General features: G+C 44.4%; 1 long non-coding RNA gene across 1 annotated transcript in view; it reads left to right on the top strand.

Annotated features, from left to right (window-relative positions):
- Positions 1 to 19,845, top strand: part of LOC117095691 — a 99,316-nt gene that overhangs the window by 3,550 nt on the left and 75,921 nt on the right. The window contains exon 2 of the long non-coding RNA XR_004442132.1: positions 2,323 to 2,475. This is a non-coding gene — a long non-coding RNA (uncharacterized LOC117095691). The remainder of the gene's footprint in view (positions 1 to 2,322; positions 2,476 to 19,845) is intronic.

Raw genomic sequence — 19,845 nt, 5'->3', positions numbered from 1 at the left:
TGTGTTCACATGTTTCTATAAAAGCTGCAAAAGCAAGATATTTGAACTGTAATTTGTTAAGGCTGATCATTGTCTCCATCCACTCCAACGTACCGTTTGTCACACTTCCTTTCATGCCATGTGGTGTTGGAGTGGCTCTGGCATTTTGGGGGGACAAACTAAGGGGAAGAGGCATTAGGTTACATTTTGTTTGAGTTCAGTGTGGCATCATTTTTATGTGGTTCCTAATTACTTCTGCAGTCTTTGCTGGCCTCCCCGGGGTCAGAATGGCTGCCAGGACATTTCTACTGTCCACTGTGCCAAATTAACAAACTTCATGATGTGAAGGTTCCGGGACAGAAATTGCATTGCAATATAAACATGTCCTGAGTACCAGGCTGTGGAATTACATGGAGAGTGGAGGGGAAACAAGATCCAAAATGCATGGAGCTAGAAGCCAGTCTGTGGGAAACCCTTCTAGACCCTCAGATCGCAGATGAAACTTGATAGAGGTTGTTCCAAATATAACGACAATCCTATAACTTTACATGACAATGCCAATAGTGGGTATGAACTTGAAAGCAACTTTTCTAAATCATAAATAATGTGAAGCAAATTTGGATCTCAGACAGATGATCAAGATCGACATTATCAGTGACAGCATAGGATATGATGGGATGAAAATGGCACTTCGCCTCTGCGGCCTTCCTCCCAAAGGCCCATAGCCCCAGTCTAACCATGAGAAAAATATCAAACCCAAACGGAGGGATATTCTACAAAATACCTGACCAGCCCTCCTCAAAACGGTCAAGGTCATCAAAAACACAGAAAGTCTGAGAAACTGTCACAGTCTGGAGGAGGCTAAGGAGACAGGATGATTAAATGTAGTATGTTATGTTGAATGAGATCCTGGTACAGAAAAAGAGATGAGAAAACATCTAAGGAAATGTAAATAAAATATGGAATTTAGTTAATAATAATTTATGGATATTGGTTCATTCATTGTAACAAATATACAATAGAGGAAACTGGGTAAGAAATATAAAGGAACTCTTTGTACTATCTTCACAACTTTCTGTAAATATAAAACTATTCTATATTAAAAAAATTACTTGAAAAAGAAATTTGGATCAACCATGCTAAAAGAAAGACCAAATTGTCTATTCTTTCTACAGAAAATATAAAATCACATTTTACAACCATATTCTTACATAGCCTATTATTGACTGAATGTTTCTCCTCCCAAAATTTATATATGGAAGCCCTAACCCCCTGTCGCGACTGTATTTGTAAGTGGGCATTGGAGAAGTAACTTGGTGTAGAGGAAGTCATGAGGGGCAAAGCTTGACCAAACTGATACCCTAATTTCAACTCTCAGCCTCCAGAATTGGGATAAATAAATGTTTGTTGTTTTATCCACCTGGTCTATGACATTTTGTTATAGCAGCCCAAGCTGACTAAGTAAGACACAGCCAAAAGCGAAATTGAAAAATACATTGAAGGCCAGGCGCGGGGGCTCACGCCTGTAATCCCAGCACTTTGGGAGGCCGAGGCGGGCGGATCACAAGGTCAGGAGATGGAGACCATCCTGGCTAACACGGTGAAACCCCATCTCTACTAAAAATACAAAAAAATTAGCCAGGTGCGGTGGTGGGTGCCCGTAGTCCCAGCTACTCGGGAGGCCGAGGCAGGAGAATGGCGGGGAACCCGGAAGGCGGAGCTTGCAGTGAGCCCAGATAGTGCCGCTGCACTCCAGCCTGGGTGACAAAGCAAGACTCCATCTCAAAAAAAATAAAAAAGAAAAAGAAAAATACATTGAGGTCTGGACAGTGGCTCACTCCTGTAATCCCAGTACTTTGGGAGGCTGGGGCAGGTGGATCACCTGAGGTCAGGAGTTTGAGACCAGCCTGACCATTATGGTGAAACCCTGTCTCTACTAAAAATACGAAAATTAGCCGGGCGTGGTGGCGGGCGCCGGTAGGCCCAGCTACTCGGGAGGCTGAGGTAGGAGAATCGCTTGAACCCAGGAAACCGAGGTTGCAGTGACCCGAGATCGCACCACTGCACTCCAGCCTGGGTGACAGAGCAAGACTCCATCTCAAAGAAAAAGGAAAAAGAAAGAAAAAGAAAAATACATTGTACAGTGGTGGTATCAGGCAAAAAATTAAAATATGTAATATTTCTAAATTTCGTGATGCTTATATGGGGCATTTGGGAGGTAATTTGGTTTAGATGAGGTGTAAATATTTAACTTTAATGATATTAAATTGGGATATTTTTCGCATTATGAATATTTACTTTGGTGCCTAATTTTCTGTTTATAATTTTGTATTTTTTCGTTAGAATGGCTTCTAAAACCTGACTGTGTCTCTGGGTGCGTATGCCCAGCAACAGGCAGTAGTATCATCACTGTGTCTGTTCTATGGTGTGATGTGCGGAACTGGGACTGGAACGTGGACTTCAAGGCTGGTTCTTCGGATCTCCCAAAGGCCAAAGGTATTTATTTAAATATCATTTAATAGATTATTGCTTAAATCATCCATAATTTGTTCTGTTGCATATAAATAAGCATTTGATGAATCAATTGGGCACCATTTAAAGAAGTGTGTCTTAGCCCTGGCCGCACGTCAGAATCAAATTCCAAGGGAGTGGAGGGGGCGGGGGGTAGAAATGTACTGATGCCCAATCCCAGACAGATTGACGGCATCTCCAAGGGTAGGGCCTAGACATTGGTAGCATTTAAAATTTCCAAAGGCGATTCTAATATTCAGTCAGGGTTGAGAACTGCCGAATGAGTGTGGTTTCCTGGTGGTCCAAATCAGCTATTTATTTTATGGAGTCCTAATTGTGTGACCACTGTTACAAAATCCTCGACAGCCATGATGCATGCTCAGAAGTGTAAAACAGACCATCTGGGAGCTTTCCGTCTGAACATCCTAGAGTGGGGACGGGATATCTGGGTCTTCCTTTAAGGAAAAATCCAAAAGAAGCGAGCGCCAACTGTCGGCACTGGGTAATGAGTGAAGGATGTTCAGGACAGCTGTGTTTTGCTGTCACATCTAGGGGTATTGAGAGATTCTGAGAGGGTGTTCTCCAAATTCCCAGAAACTTCGGACAAATTTGAGTCTATAAAAAACCTTCTATCAGAACTCTTAGTTTTGACATTAATGAGGAAAAAGATGATCTTAAATGGCCTATAGACCTGACCTCATGGCAGAGAAATACAAGAGACTAGCAACATTTGTGTGGCTGTTAAGAAAATAGAATGAAAAGATTCTGCTCACAAAAATATAAAGTATTGAGGGGTTAAAAAAATAAAGTGTGCAGAATCTAGAACCAGAAATCTACAAACTTTATTGAATAATATTTTTCTTTAAATCCACTTCATAAAGTAGACACAATCGCGTTGGGAAAGTTTAACATTGTAAACATGTTTATTCAACCCAAACTAACTATATATATTCATTACACTTACAGTCTCTATCCCAACAAAACTATTTCTGGAACTTGATAATGATTTTAAAGTTAATTTGGCAGAATGTGTGATACTGGTCCGTTTTTTAAAAAGAAAATGAATAAACAGGGGTATTTGTTTTTCCAGATAGTAAAACATATTTTAAAAGAAAATATAAATAGAATGATACTATTTTAAAAACAAATAGATAGGTATAAAAAGCACAGCTACATCCCTGATCATGTATAAGTAATGAGGACGAGCTAAAGATACTGTTCCAATTAAGTGAGGAAGAATGAACCATTTGATAAATGGATTTGGAATAACTAGCTATCTGGAAAAAAATAAAGTGAGATTCCCTCCTCATAACATAAGTGGTAATAATTTGAAATGGTTTACATATTTTTAAAAAATATAAGAGTACTGAGAGGAAAAAGAAGTAAAATTTTATGTAAACTTGTAGTAAGAAAACTTTTAAAGCATAACACCGAAGGAAAAATCAATAAATAACATATTGGGAAATAGGATTATAAAAAATATTTTACCCCAAAATTTTTTAAAAGCATTAATAAAAACACAAAAGGTAAATTACATCTGGGAAAATAGCTGTGACAGATTACAAAGACAGGATTCAATATCCTTAAAATACAGAAAACTCTGACAGACAATGAGAAAAAGACAGCCCTATAAAAAAATAAATGGGAGGCCGGGCACGGTGGCTCACGCCTGTAATCCCAGCACTTTGGGAGGTTGAGGCGGGCAGATCATTTGAGGTCAAGAGTTAGAGACCCTGGCCAACATGACAAAACCCCATCTCTACTAAAAATAAAAAAATTAGCCAGGCATGGTGGTAGGCACCTGTGATCCCAGCTACTCAGGAGGCTGAGGCAGGAGAATCGCTTGAACTTGGGAGGTAGAGGCTGCAGTGAGCCAAGATTGTGCCACTGCACTCCAACCTGGGCAACAGGAGTGAAACTCCATCTCTAAGTAAATAAATAAATAAATAAATAAATGGGACAGAATAAGAACCAACTATTCTTCCAGTAAGTACAAATAGCCAATTAATGGATGAAAAAAAGTATTGAAACTCATTAGTGAATAGAATGCACATGAAATAAAGAGGAGACACTTTTTGCCTAATGGGTTGGCAAAGAGAGTATGGAGAAGTCAGTTCACCCCAAATAAATATAAACTGATAGGTGGTTTCTGGAAGACAGTTTGGCACTATATCTCCAAAGTCATATGAATATGTTTGACACTGTATCTCCAAAGTCATACGAATATGCACATCCTTTGACCCAGCAATGTCGTTTTGTTTGTTAAAAGCACAAAGAGATAAGGATGTTTAGATATCTGCGAAACAAGAGAATCAATTTTTTAAAAGAATTATATTTTCAACATTTCAAAAACGGATTGGAGTAGACATCATAGACAAACTAGAATTTTGTTGAACTTTCTTCATGGCTTGCTATTGTTTTTCTTTTTCCCTCTGAATGAGACAAGGGAATGAAGTGACTAAGAAACCATGATATTTTCACTGTTATCTTCAGGTCTGTTGACACTCTGTTTAAGGATGTGCAATCTAATGTTAATACTTTCAGTAGTGAAAAATTAGAAAAACCCAATACATGAAAAACAAATGATTAATGTATGGCATGGTCTTAGAATATAATACTAGGAGCTACGCAAAATTGTAATTGCAAATTTGCACTTATGGTTATATTGATTGATACTGTAAGATATTTGCTACTCCATTAGGTAAAGCATAAAGTTGGAAAACAATAACCAGGTAAGATCCCATGTTTGTTAAGTAAATATCTTAAAGTGTATTGAGGCACGGGAAAGAAGCTCAGAAGAATAAACAGCAGAAGCATCCAATATTTCACTGTGCAGGAGAATTGGGGAGACGATGAGTGGGTTGGTTTTTTAAAAAAATTATCTGTATTTTCTAAGTTTTCTACATTGAAAGTGAATTGCTTTGGTGATGAAGAAAAGATGTTACTGGAAATTTTTGGCTGCCTGGTTTTAATAATTTCTAGAACAAGACAGAGTCCAAATTATTTAATTAAAAGAAAAATAGAGCAGTTGGCTCCCTCCCCCTGATCCTATCTATCTGGGAATAATGAGGCGCTGCAGGCAGTGCTGTGTGTGTGTGTGTGTGTTGTGTGTGTTAGAAAGTCATCAATTCTGTGCCTCCTGTCATTCTTTAGCATCTGTCATCTTGGCTTTCCCTCCTGCCCTGAAGGTGCCTAGGGAACACCACACATTGTCAAAGAGAAGAGAGCAGAATCTCAGAGAGGTGGAGCGACTGGCCCAAGGTCACGAGCTCCTGAGTCCATGCTGGTCTCAAATCCGGGCCCTTGGGCTGCTGCTTCCCGCACAGTGCGGGCCTCAGGGCTGCCACAGAAGAGTCAGGTGCCAGCTGGTGCTGTGTGCTCTGCACAGGTGCCTCCTTTGGCCGTGGGGCTCCAGACCTTCCCTCTCCTTCTTTACTGCTTTATCGCCACATGGGGGACAGGGGCAGGGATGCCTTAAACATTCAAGGCTGTGGAGCAGGCTCAGGCCCTCAGCATCATGAAGAACGCACCAAAGCCCGCAGGAACCCACCATCCTGTGGCAGGGAGAAAAGACAAACAGGTCATGATGCTGTCTCCAAAGGAGGTCACGGAGGGCCGAATGTGGCCCATTGGGAGGCACTGGGGACCTTGGGGAGCTGAGAGTTTCCCAGACAGGGTGACACTGGAGCGTTGGAAGGGAGCAGCCTACAGACACCAGAGCTGGGGAGCTGGAGACCCAACGGGACCCTCACGCCTCCTTTGGACCATGGAGCCCAGTGCACCCCTGAGGCCTCACCGGCCTCACAGGGAGGTTTCACAAGGACTGTCCCCAGGTCCCTCTCCTGGTGGCCTGTGATCACAGTCTGAGCAGCCCACGCGTCTGCCCTTTTTTGCCTCCTGCCATCAGCTCCTAGCCCAAAGCTTTCCAGAATGGAAGTGGGCTTAGCTCAAGCAGCCTGGAACATGGAGCCCGTGATGGGAGAGAAGCCACTTCAGGTCCTGGCTGTGATGCGCGCAAGGCTGGATACACAGAGCAAGGCCCAGGGAGTCTGCTGTACCTGAGTTGTTCTTAGAATCTCAGCTTCTAAAGGGAGACATCCTCACGCCCCACACCCCTCCCAAAGTAGGGGCACTAAAGCCTCTGTGCAGAGCTGTTGAACTAAATGAGCAAAGACCTGGAAGGTAGGAGACTCTCAATAAATGGTAGTTGCCACTGAGACCACAGTCTCTTCTTCAGAAGGGTTGGTGGGACGGCTTTGGTGGTCCCAGCCAGCTTGGCTCTTAGTGAACTAAAAGTGTGACAGCCTCTCTCCCTCCCTTCAGGAAGCTAACCCAGTTTTCAAACGAAGGAATGACTCTTCACATTGTCATTAATTTTCCTGAAACGATTTTCTTATATCCATTAGCTATACTCTATAAATAGATTGGGATCTTTTGTTTTTCTAGAAAAAAAAATCGTTTTAGCCTTGTATTCTGGCACAGTAGATTGTTCTTTTATCCTTGCTTTTTAAAAAACCTTTCAAACGGCTTGCCTTGCATGGAAGAATAAATAGTCTGTCATTTCTGGAGAGAATTTGTAAACTAATATCTTAGTTTAAAACACATTTAGTGTAATAAGATGACTGCAAAGCTAATATTGACTCTTTTGCTGCTTGGCTTATCTCTCAGCTACTTTGACGGCACCTTTTTCTTTTCCCCTCAACTCTGTCTCACTGCAGAGAGCTCAAGTGAGAAACAAAAGTGTGGCCGGGAGGGGTGGCTCACACCTGTAATCCCAGCACTTTGGGAGGCCGAGGTGGGCGGATCACCTGAAATCAGGACCACCCTGGCCAACATGTCTCTACTAAAAATATAAAAATTAGCTGGGTGTGGTGGCACATGCCTGTAATACAAGCTACTCGGGAGGCTGAGATAGGAGAATTGCTTGAACTCGGAAGGTGGAGGTTGCAGTGAGCCGAGATGGCACCACTGCACTCCAGCCTGGGTGTCAGAGCGAAACTCTGTCTCAAAAAAAGGAAAAAAAAAAGAACAAAAAAAAGAAAAAAGTGTTACATAGAAGGCCATTCTCCATTAAAGAGCTGCCCAAGGAGAAGGGAAGTAGTCAGTTTGCTCTTGCTAGAGATATGCAAACTCCACATGCAGAGTCCCCAGCCGGGGGCCAGAGATGCAGCCAGCCAGTGAAGGATGGATCACCTTGACCTTCCAGGCTCCTTTCTGCCCAGAGGCCTAGGAAACGCCTGCTGACTGCCTCTCATGAGCGTAGAGACACAGAACACAGGTGGACTCAATATCGCCCCTCCTCGAGGCAGGGCACAGTGGCTCACGTGTGCAATCTAGCACTTTGGGAGACTGAGGTGGGCGATCACTTGAGGTCAGGAGTTCAAGATCAGCCTCACCAACATGGTGAAACCCCATCTCTACTAAACATACAAAAATTACCCGGGTGTGGTGATGTCCACCTCTAATCCCAGCTACTCGGGAGGCTGAGGCAGGAGAATCGCTTGAACCCAGGAGGCGGAGGTTGCAGTGAGCCAAGATCACGCCACTGCATTCCAGCCTGGGCAACAGAGCCAGGCTCCGTCTCAAAAAAAAAAAATTAAAATTAAAAAAAAAATGTTCCTCCTTTAAGGAAAGGCCAAATGCCAAATGCTAAGGGTTGAATTTTGCCCCCACCATCTGCCCAAAATCATATGTTGAAGTCCTAACCCCCAGTACCTCAGAATGTGACCTTATTTGCAAACAGGGTAATTGCAGATGTAATTAAATAAGATGAGGTCATACCAGTGTTAGTTGGGTCCTAAATTCAGTATGACTGGTATCCTGGTGAAAGGTGAAGATTTGGGCACAGACAGGCCCACAGGAGGAAAATCCATGTGAAGATGTAGCCAGAGGCAATGGTGATGCATTTATAAACCAAGGAAGGCCAAAGGTTGCTGGAAAGCCCCGGAGGGTAGGTGAGAGGCCTGGGACAGATTCCCCCTCGCAGCCTCGGGAGGAACCAGCTCTGCCGACACCTTGATCTTAGACTTCCACCCTCCTGAACTTAGACGACCCATTTCTGCCGTGCAAGCCCCCAGCCTGTGGTGTTTTCTCACGGCAGCCCCCGCAGACCTAAAGGCCAGCTGAGCGCTCCTTTTCTCAGCGTCAGCGGGACGGCCGCATTTTCTCCCTCTGTGGGTGGATCAACCACTTTGCGGCCTTGTTGTTCCAAGGTGCGCAGGAGTCCGGCAGCCAAAGAGTTGCTGGCTGGAGACAAAGCCACTTTCAAAATGTTCCGATGAGGAGCAGCCGCCTCCTCAAGCCCACCCTGTGCTAAAGCCGCCCTCCTGGGCGCAGAGCTCTGGCTCTGATGCAGTTCAGAGTAATTACCATGCGGGAGGAGGGCGGCCATTTTCCCCGTCAGGGGTCAGAGCCCCTCTGCTCAGATAAAAGCAGCCACAGGGACACAAGAACAAGGAGAGAAAATAGAGAAAGGGGTGTTCAGGCAGTCCAGAGAGCTAGGAACGGCCCCTGCTCCGTGTGGGCTCCCCCTTTATCCAGACAATGGTTTAATTCAAGCTACTGGGGCCCAGGGCGCACACCAGGAGTGTGGAGGCTGAACTTGCCTTTAAGAACCAGGACCTGCAGATCTAAGAGTCCTGCTATTGAGGCGGCTCTCAGGGTGGTCTCGAAGGATGAGAGGCCAGAAACTGTGACTTCTGCCATCAGTCTTTTAAACACCACCATCATAATTCCCGTCTCTCCAGCACTTCCTCTGCATTTGGCACCATGATAAGCACTTTCTGTGCATTTTGTCGTTTCATCCTCTAACTGCCTTAGCAGGTGGGTCCCTTCGTTATCTCATCTTACACATCAGGAAACTGAGGCACAGAGAGGTTAAGGAACTTGCCGAAGGCCACAGAGCTAGTAGGTGACAGAGCCAAGCTCCGTGCTGGCAACCACCGTGGGCTGTGTTCTCCTCTCCGTGGGAAGTCTGTGAGCAGACAGCAGGGCCAAGCAGGAGGATTGCAGGGAAGGGCCTCTGAAGTCCGCCATGCAAGGCTACGTTGGGGTCTTAGAGCCTGCGGCCGTGCAGAACATAAAATCATGCCTTGCAGAGCCAAACAGGGCTTTGAAATCATACAGTCCCCATTTCTCTCACAAAGAGGCTAAGGTCTAGGGAGGTGAAGTGGCAGGCCCCAAATCCCAGAGCAAATTAGTGGCAGAACCAGGCCAAGAACATAAATGTCCTGGTTTCCAACCCAGCGATCCTTGTTAAATACCATGCTGCATCTTAACAAGAGATAGTTATTTTCTTCCATAGCTTGAGAGATTTGTAAAGGATGCTGAGAAACCCTTCCTGATCACGAAGGCTGTGACATGTTTGATTGGGTTTGCCATGGCAGTTCTTCTATAGGAGTTGGAAGAGTTGGACAGACACCGTGATTCCAACTGGGATGAGCATCCAACCTGCCACAGGCAGACTTCCCTACAGAAGACCAACTGCAAGTCAAAATCTCCTAAGATCATATTTTAGGTGTGAAGTTGAGTGAATTAACCTTTTGCTGGAAGTCCATCAGTCCTCCTATGATAAATGTCAGCTGAAGACAAGGGAATCATTTTAGCACAGTGGAGACATTGAGAGACTGGATATCAACTGTTGATGGTTCTTGAGACGTGTCTACAAAATTCTGCCATCCATTCAACCACTTAACCAACCATCCATCCTTCCATCCATCCATCCACCCATCCTTCCAAAACCCATCTATTCATTCATTATCTTTTCATCCATTCACCCATCCATTCATCTACCCTTCCATTTATTTATCGGATCCTTATTCTGTGTAAAGTATTTTGCTAGACCCTAGGATTTGTGAAAGAACATGGTCTAGCTTCTGACCTTAGAAGAACTTTAATTCAAATGATGGAATCAGGATGGAAAACTATAAATATAACTTTATGCATTCAGTAAAGGAAACAACCAGAGGCCCGGGGAGGCTGGAGAGGCTTCTTAGAGGGAGAGATACTTGATTGGATCTTCAGTAGGAATTTTTTAAGCAGAAAAGGGGGGAGGAATGGAGGGTATTCCAGATATGGAGGCAAAGATGAACTAAAGCAAGATGCAGGTTAGGGAGGTAATTATGATGATCTGGGCATTAGCGTGGAGTTTGAATCACATTTACAAGATGTGTTCATGACCCTTGTTGCAATTAATTCTCCAACAGCCATATAAATTAGGGAGGGTGATGCCAGGGAAGGACATGTGGCACTTACAAGATGAAGTCATTACAAGGGACAAAGAGTAAGACCAAATAGCTAACATCTTTTGAGCTCTCATTATGTGTCAGATCTTCACAAAATTCCTTGAGGTATTACCTCTATTTTCCAGATGAAAAACCAAGACTTAGAGAGCTTGGCCTTGGACTCACCCAAGGTCAGTGATATGATTTTGCTGTGTTTCCACCCACATCTCATCTTGAATTGTAGTTCCCATAATTCCCATGTGTCATGGGATGGACCCAGTGGGAGGAAATTGAATCATGGGGGCGGGTCTTTCCCAGGCTGTTCTTGTGGTAGTGAATAAGTCTCACAAGATCTGATGGTTTTATAAATGGGAGTTTCCCCTGCACAAACTTCTCTCTTGCCTGCTGCCATGTAAGATATGCCTTTCGCCTTAAACCATGATTGTGAGGCCTCCTCAGTCACGTGGGACTGTGAGTCCATGAGACCTCTTTTCCTTTGTAAGTTACCCAGTCTTGGGTATATGTTTATCAGTAGTGTGAAAACATACTAATACAGTGACACAGCCAGCAGGTACCAGAGACCCGGATCGAGTCTTCAGAGCCCTAGTCCAGATTAGATACAGCCAACTTCTCTTCCATAGATGAGAGAGGACAAGCTCAGATGACAAGGTTAATAGCAACCTCAATCCTGGAGTTCAGCTCTGAGTTTAAACTTCCTCTTCTGCAAAATGCTCAAATAAGCAGCTGGACTGACTGGAGGAGAAGCTGTGAGCAATGGAATCAGCAAAGCCAAACCCTGGGCCCAGAAGAGACACCACATCTACCAGAAGCCAACCTACCCTTGTAGCAGCCTGAAGTGATTTGTTCCCCCCAACTCTCTTTTTCCTTCTATCTCCATATGGATTTTATAAACAAGATAAAATCAGAACTCGAAAACTAAACAGGCTCTGCCAGGGCTCTGTTACCAGCCAGGGCAGCCCAGCACTGTTTTTGCAGATGTTTTGCAGGTCCATGTCTAGAAGAGGCCAGAGGCAGAAGGCGAGGGCAGGTCAGCAAGTGCTGAAAGGTAGGGGAGATCAGTTACTGGAAGGCCATGGAAGGTGGAAGATCCCCTGAGCAAACACGGCAAGAGGCCTCTGCTTCCTTATCTTTAAGTTTTATGAGAGCTGCCACCCCCGCTCTCCTCCTTGCTCTGCCCCCATAACTTTCATAGTATCCTGATAGCTCTTTTCCTGGTAAAGATCCAATCACATGTTAGGTCGACCCCATTCTTTCTCATCCTCAAACACAGGCAAACAAGGTTCACATCAGGGAATGTACCTTGAGGTTGGGCAGGGATGGGCCAGCTTTCTTTGTTGGAGGAGGAACAAAGCTACTCTATGTGTACCCAGAGAAGCTTTTCGGGAGGGAAGGAAAGCCTCAAAGCTGGGGGTTGTTGGAGGACCAGTGCCTGGAGTGTGTCTTGAGTTTCATCCCATCCTACTGACTCGATGAGGTTTGTACTATAAAAGGAGGCTACAGATCAGTATCAAACTGTGAAGCCACCAGGGTATTCAGACCAACACATTCATATTTTGCTGTTTAAACCTGCAATTGCGGGAAGAGGCAAAATCAAATCTGCTATTGGATTGGCAAGTAGAGCAAGTCCACCATATGTCATGTCGGAAGATGATACCACAATTGCAGAAGGAAAGAAATAGTGTGACGTGTAGTTATAAGAACAGTCATTAAAAGACCAAGCTGGGATTTGAATACTACACAGTCTGGTTAAAGAGTCCATCAGCTTAGCCACTACACCATGGGAGCTAGAAGGCCTCGCATGTACCTTTCCTGGCATTAAGTGTTTGGACTTCAAGAGGCACAGCCAGGCCAGGGCACTAACCAGGAGGTAAAAACTGGCCCCCCTGCTCTTAGCTTGAGGACTTGAGGGACCTAATGGGAAAACCCTGGGCATGGAGAATGGACTTGGGCCTCGTCTGGAGGCTTGGGGGCCGTCCTCTAAGCTGTATTTCCCAAAGGGCCGCCTGAAGTAGACTCACTCTGGGGGATTGTTAAGATGCAGACTTCAGGGCCTGGACCTGTAGAGTCAGAATTTTGGTGGACAGAACTCTGAGAGGCTGTATTTTTAACAAACTCTTCCTACCCCATACCTCCCACATCCCCTCCAGTGACACTGACACATAGTCAAGCTGAGAAGTACCAAGTTGACTGCCTGCTCCCAGCTCACCGTTCTGACTTCACATCGCTTCCTTCAGGGGCCAGGAGCAGGGGATATGAGTAATCAAGTGACATTTGATAACATACAGCTCTTTTATTTATTACAAAGCAATTGTCATCCACATAGATGACTGGGCTCTTTGGGATGCATATTAGTTAAGGCTCTTCAGAGAAACAGAACAAACGGGAGATACATATGTACAGATAGATGTTAGGTAGATATAGATTGATAGGTAGGTAGGTAGGTAGAAATAGATACAGATCTATCCTTCTCTCTGTCTGTCTGTCTATCATCTAAAGAGATTTATTTTATTTATTTTTATTATACTTTAAGTTCTAGGGTACATGTGCATAATGTGCAGGTTTGTTACATATGTATACTTGTGCCATGTTGGTGTGCTGCACCCATCAACTCGTCAGCACCCATCAATTCATCATTTATATCATGTATAAACTCCCCAGTGCAATCCCTCCCTCCTCCCCCCTCCCCATGATAGGCCCCAGTGTGTGATGTTCCCCTTCCCGAGTCCAAGTGATCTCATTGTTCAGTTCCCACCTATGAGTGACAACATGCGGTGTTTGGTTTTCTGTTCTTATGATAGTTTGCTAAGAATGATGGTTTCCAGCTGCATCCATGTCCCTACAAAGGATGCAAACTCATCCTTTTTATGGCTGCATAGTATTCCATGGTGTATATGTGCCACATTTTCTTAATCCAGTCTGTCACAGATGGACATTTGGGTTGATTCCAAGTCTTTGCTATTGTGAATAGTGCCGCAATAAATACACGTGTGCTGTGTAGTAGAATAATTATAATCCTTTGTATATACCCAGTAGGGGGATGGCTGGGTCATATGGTACATCTAGTTCTAGATCCTTGAGGAATTGCCATACTGTTTTCCATAATGGTTGAACTAGTTTACAATCCCACCACAGTGTAAAAGTGTTCCTATTTCTCCACATCCTCTCCACACCTGTTGTTTCCTGACTTCTTAGATTGCCATTCTACTGGTGTGAGATGGTCTCATTGTGGTTTTCTGCAGTTATGGAGACCATCAAGGCCAAAATCTGTAGGTTAGGCCAGCAGGCTAGAAACTCAGGCAAGAGTGTGATCTTCTAGTCTCGAGGCAAAATTTCTTGTCTGGGAAATGTCAGTCTTTACTCATGAGGCCTCTTCCAACTGATTGGAAGCCATCCATTCACAGTCTTGAGAATGAGCTCCTGTACTTAAAGTCTCCTGATTGTAGATGTTAACCACATTTACAAAATACGTTCACAGCAACATCTAGATCCGTGTTTGATGAAATAACTGAGTACTAGAGTCTCACCAGATTGACACATAAAACTAACTGTCACAGGACATTTCTTAATTGGTTAACCTACTTACCCAGAGTAGAACTGTAGGGAAAGAACATTTGTTGAATAACACACAGTAAGGTAACTCTACAGTTCATGGTAAAAACTGGCTTCAAAGAAAATGCAAAAACCCATGTCTGCTACCAGAGAGAATCTTCCTTAAGCTACCCAAGGCAGAGGAGGGTCACTGCAGTGATGAGAATCCCAGGTTCAATAACAGTGACCTCTCATAATCCCAAGAGGTTTTCTGTCTTATCCAGTCTCTTGGCAGCCCTGAGCACTGGCCTCATAATGAACACTTTAATTAAGATGGATGTTTATAAGTACCAAAGGGAAGTTGTGCCTTAATTACTTTGACTCCAATCAAATAATTTTCCTAGGTGTGCCTTCCTTCTTACTGAGAATTTTAAGAGACAAGGAGATTAGGGGTGGGGGAACCTCAGTTTAGGGAAGATTCATGTATTCATGTAGGTCGGGGTTCTCAACATGGCATCCACAGATTTCCTGTGCATTCTTGCTATTACATATTAAATGTGAGTAGGTGTCTTTTGTTATGTGGGCAGAATCCACACTTTCATTGGATTGCCAAGGAGGTCACTGACTCCCAAATAGGTTGAAAACCTTACTGAGTTTGGGAACATAATACCCTATCATTTGCAGGGCAGCAAGGTGGCTGACCCATGGCATTAGGAATTTTATAGATTAACAATATTTGCTTTAAGCTGATGACTTCCAAGTGAGCACTAATTAGCCTGGTAGGTTGAAAAGCCATTCCTGAGGGTGGACAGGCTTCTCTGTCTGAGACAGGAGGCTCCCAAGCTGGCCTGGCAGAGGGCTCTGCAGCCACTCAGCCTGGGTTCAGATCCCAGTGCTTATTAGCTATGTGACCAGGGTGCGTTCCCAGGCCTCTCTGCACCAGTTTCTTCATCTGTAAAATGGGAACAATGATAGTGGCACCTACCTTGCAGGTGTTAACTCTGAGTTAACACATATAAAGTGAGTTGAGCAGTACTTGGCACAGAGTGGGAGTTTTGACTAGGTTTGGGGGTACATAGGGGTAGTCCCAGGATTTTGTATTTTAACAACCTCCCCTGGTGATTCCATCTACAGGTGTTATTTCACCACACTGTGTCAAGACCCAACGAAACTGAACTTGCCAATTCACAGTGCAGGGCCCTGCTTTGTAAGTTACCACTTGCCATGCAAAGAAATACCCAGTGAGCTCCTGATCCCTGGTGCTGGTGCCCTCTGGAGAACCAGCTGGGCACGGCCAGCTGTGAGCAGGAGAGAGCCATGCCCTGGCCCTGCCTGGCCCTCTTGGCGGAGCTTCTTCAGTGGTAGGATGCAATACAAATGTTTCCTGGCAACATGGTGGCAACAGAAGTGATGGGCGGAGCATCCCAGCCAGGATACACAGCCACATGCAGGTGCAGATCCCACCCGCCCTCCTGCTGCAGGAACAGGTGCCTCCAGGTGCCTCCTCTCTCCCTCTGCACCCCAGCTCCCCTCCCTGATCCTGATTTCTCTCCCTTCAGCTTTTTCCTGAGGTTTTCCCCTCTCTGCCTAAATTACAGTAGCTCCAGGGAGCATTTAGATTCCAAACTGTCCCAGAAGCTTGTTGGCCTCTCGGCTCTGGTTTGGCAGCCTGTAGGCAGGTAATGCTTCCCAACACCACCAGCTGACCAGAGCCAGGCCCCGACAGAAAGATGATCTGCAGAAGAGCCCAAAGCAGGCAGCCCGGTCCACAGGGAGCAGCACTGGTTCCCGGCGGGCAAGAGTGTGGCCCCACGTCCGGGAAAGGTAGAAGGTTAAGAACTAGGACAAAGGCAGGCCCCAACTGGAAGAACAGAGGCAAGAAGACAGGAAGAAGGAGGAGAGGGTCCTTGTGAGAAGGAATCAGGGTCGCAATCCATCTGGAGGGACTTAATTGTCCCCCACCCTCAGCTCAGCATTGCTCGTGAAAATGGGGCTGCCCCTCGGGTGGACATCAAGTGACTGCAACTGCTAGAAGGAGGCAACACAGGGGTCAGGACCCCATTAGCACATAGCCCCGAGACAGCTGGGGTTGTTTTGTGTTTTTCCAGTTTGTTTTGTTTTTTATTTTTTGTTTTATTTTATTTTATTTTATTTTATTTTTTGAGACACAGTCTTACTTCGTCACCCAGGCCGGAGTGCAGGGGCACGATCTTGGCTGACTGCAACCTCTGCCTACTGGGTTCAAGCAATTCTCATGCCTCAGCCTCCCAAGTAGCTGGAATTACAGGCACCTACCACCATGCCCAGCTAATTTCTGTATTTTTAGTAGAGATAGGCTTTTGCCATGTTGGCCAGGCTGATCTCAAACTCCTGACCTCAGGTGATCCACCCACCTCAGCCTCCCACAGTGCTGGGATTACAGGCGCGAGCCACCACTCCTGGCCAAGGGGAGCTGGTTTACAAACAATTCACAAATTCCAGCAATGGTGACTACCACCGTTAAATTTGGAGGCACTTAGTAGTTGTCAGACATACTGCTAGACCCTCTATACCAACCCCATAAACTAAGCTTCAATGTCAGAAGCAGAATAGCTCTAACAGTTAGGAGTGAGGACTCTGGAGCCAAAAAGTCTGGTTCAAACGCCAGCTCTGCCACTCGCTAGCTATGTGATTTTAGGCCTGTTTCTTAATTTCTCTGATCCTCAATTTCCCGTCTGTAAAATGGGTATGAAAAAAGGAGCTTCTGCCTCAGCTGTTGTGAAAGTAAATGAGATAATTTATACAAATCAAGCATAGTGCCCAGCACCTAGGAAGGAAACAGAACAACACTGCTGTCACAGTGTCATGGTTGCTGTTATAATTCCTTTTGCTTGGGTTCTCAAGGTTGAGCTCACATGGCCATGCCAGGGGAGGAAGAAAAGCAGAGAGGTAAGCAAATTGGCACCCTTGAACCCATGGGATCTGGGCCCACAGAAAAGAATCTGCTTTAAAAAATACCTTATGTCTGTTTCCCTCTGCCCACACTTTAGAGATGTCAGGAACACACTGCAAACCACCTTTCATGTTTCACACCTCCAGGCAATAGAAACAGCCAGATTTTCCTTGAGTATTCTTCCAGGAAGTCTGCCAAAGACAAGAGTCTTTCTTTGGGAAATAATAATAATACTTCACTCTGAATGTTAATAATAATTAAGCTGGGGGTGTATAGGGATGAAATAAAAGCAACGTTCCTCAAGGCTTATATTACTTCTAATGTGCAGATCTTTGCACACATGACCTCTCTGCCCTGGTGTGCTATCAATGTACACCCATCAAGGCTTAAGGTAAAGAACCACCACACCCGATTATATGTGTCATGTGGCTGCACCCTTTTGGGCTGAGGGCACAAAGCATCTTATGCAAATATCATCATTGTGCAAAGGCAAATATAAATGTATAGGGAGAAGGAGCTCTTTGGGGATGGGCAGGCATGCTGGTGGATGTGAGGAAGCAGCAAAATAACTGAAAGGAAAGTGAAGACATCTGAATGAGGTCTTTAGAGTTAGGACAAGCAAAAGCTGATGTCTGGTACGTGGCGATGGATATGTTAGAGGATGGGATGAAAGGGGGAATGATGATGGATCAGATGCACTGAGCCTGGGAGAGCAGATTACTTCAGGGTTGACCTCCAGGGCTGCCGTTCCCCAGCGTGATTTTGAGCAGGTGCCTACTTAACTTGGTGATGCCTTAGAAACCTAGCCCAGAAAGACTTTATACACGATTCTGTTGATCTGTATACAAAATAAGAACAAGTATATTGGTAATAATATTTATAAATAAATATATGCATAAAGTGTATGCACTCATTTTCCCCCAATCCCTCATGCCCAGGTACATCATAAGTACTTAGGAAATGCTGGTTTAGTCTATATTTAGGTTTAGCAGGTGGGTCCAGGTTTGCAGTCCCAAGGAGACAGCCCCTGCTGTTCATCCTCTAGCATAGGGTATGAGTAAAACGTCTATTAGCCACAAGCAATTTTAGACTGTGAATTCCTGGAGGGAAGGGAGGAGCTGTGTGTCACGGTTGAGAGCTCACATTGTCCACACAGTAAATATTTAAATGAATAACATGGCAGAGTGGAAACCAGCACAGGGAGCTCATAGCCAGCCAGAGCAGTGGCCAAGGCTCTGGTCTCTGGAAGACAGATGATAAGACACGTCTCTGCAAATGTCTGGGTAACGGGATCTGTTTCCACACATAGTGGGGGGAGGTGGCTGAAAGGAGCATCTTCTCCTAGAAGGTCCAGCGCCATTCTTCAACAAAGCACTCTGGAACTTATGTGAGTGCCTGAGAGACCAGGATACTTGCCGCCTCCCTCCAACCTAGGTTGATAATTCAGCTTAAATCTGAGTTGTGTCAGAGGACTTGGAGTTGGGGTCAGAAATGGCCTTGGTCAACTGTTTGTTACTCCACTAGGCATCGAAGTTCTGGGGTCAGCAGCGACCATGAGATTTTTCAGTGCATCGTTAGGGATCACATGTGGTGATCACACAGTTAGGGACAAAAGTGTCTGCAGCACCTACAGCTGTGCAACTTTGGTGTGTAGCTGAAGAATCTCTCCCCTTCCTCCTCCTCCTCCTCCTCTCTCTTTCTCCCTCCCCCTCCCCCAGTCCAATACCACAGAGTGGGAGAAAGTCATGCACATTAGGAGTTTGGAAAGGATTAGTCAATAGAGCCAGATCAGATGGTTAACTTTGGGGGGCTGGGGGATAAAGTTAGATCCTTCACTTCAACCTAGACCAAAATTAATTCCAGATGGCTTCAAGAATTAAATGTAAAACATGAAGCCATTAAAAACAAAACTTCAAAGGTGCTATGGGTTGGGGGATGATCCCACAGATGAACTTCCCAAACATGAAAGCAAGAAAAGGAGTCAAAAAGAAAAAGCTTGCTAGATTTGGGTACATAAAAATACAAAACTTCTCCATGCCAGAAAGCCATATGTACCTACTGTATATGGTGTAAACAGTGTTGCAAATATTTTGCAAAATTAAAATTAATTTTAATTTGCAAAAGCAAAATTAAAAGGCAAATCACAAAATATTTGCAACACTGTTTACACCATATACAGTAGGTACATATGCAATATGGCTGATGTTACTAGTATTTACAGAATTCTTACAAAACAATAAGAAAATGGGGGGAAGCAACAAAATGCAAAAAAGAATCTGAATACATATTTCACAAAAGAAATACAAATAAAACACAAAAGAAAATAGTTTTTTAAAAGCTAGAAATTAAATCAATATTATTTAAACCAACAATAAAACATCATTCAACCTGTCAGAATTAGCAAATATTTTGAAAATGATATTATCCTAAGGATGTGATAATGATCACACTAGTACACTGCTGTAAATTAGGGCAGCCTTTCTGGAAAATCAAAGTAAAGTAGAAATATGTATAACAGATCTCAGGTACACTCCTACTCTGTGAACTGTAAACCCCACTTTTGGAACCAGTTCAAAGGAAATAATAAAAGATATAAAGACATGAATGAAGACTTGCATTTAAAGATATTTCCTGTAGCATTATTTATAACAT

The sequence above is a fragment of the Trachypithecus francoisi genome, unplaced genomic scaffold (genome assembly GCF_009764315.1).
Source record: "Trachypithecus francoisi isolate TF-2019V2 unplaced genomic scaffold, Tfra_2.0 Lachesis_group14, whole genome shotgun sequence".
Classification (NCBI taxonomy): Eukaryota; Metazoa; Chordata; class Mammalia; order Primates; family Cercopithecidae; genus Trachypithecus; species Trachypithecus francoisi.
The sequence above is the reverse complement of the archived record's forward strand: the minus strand, read 5'-3'. Positions and strand labels throughout refer to the sequence as shown.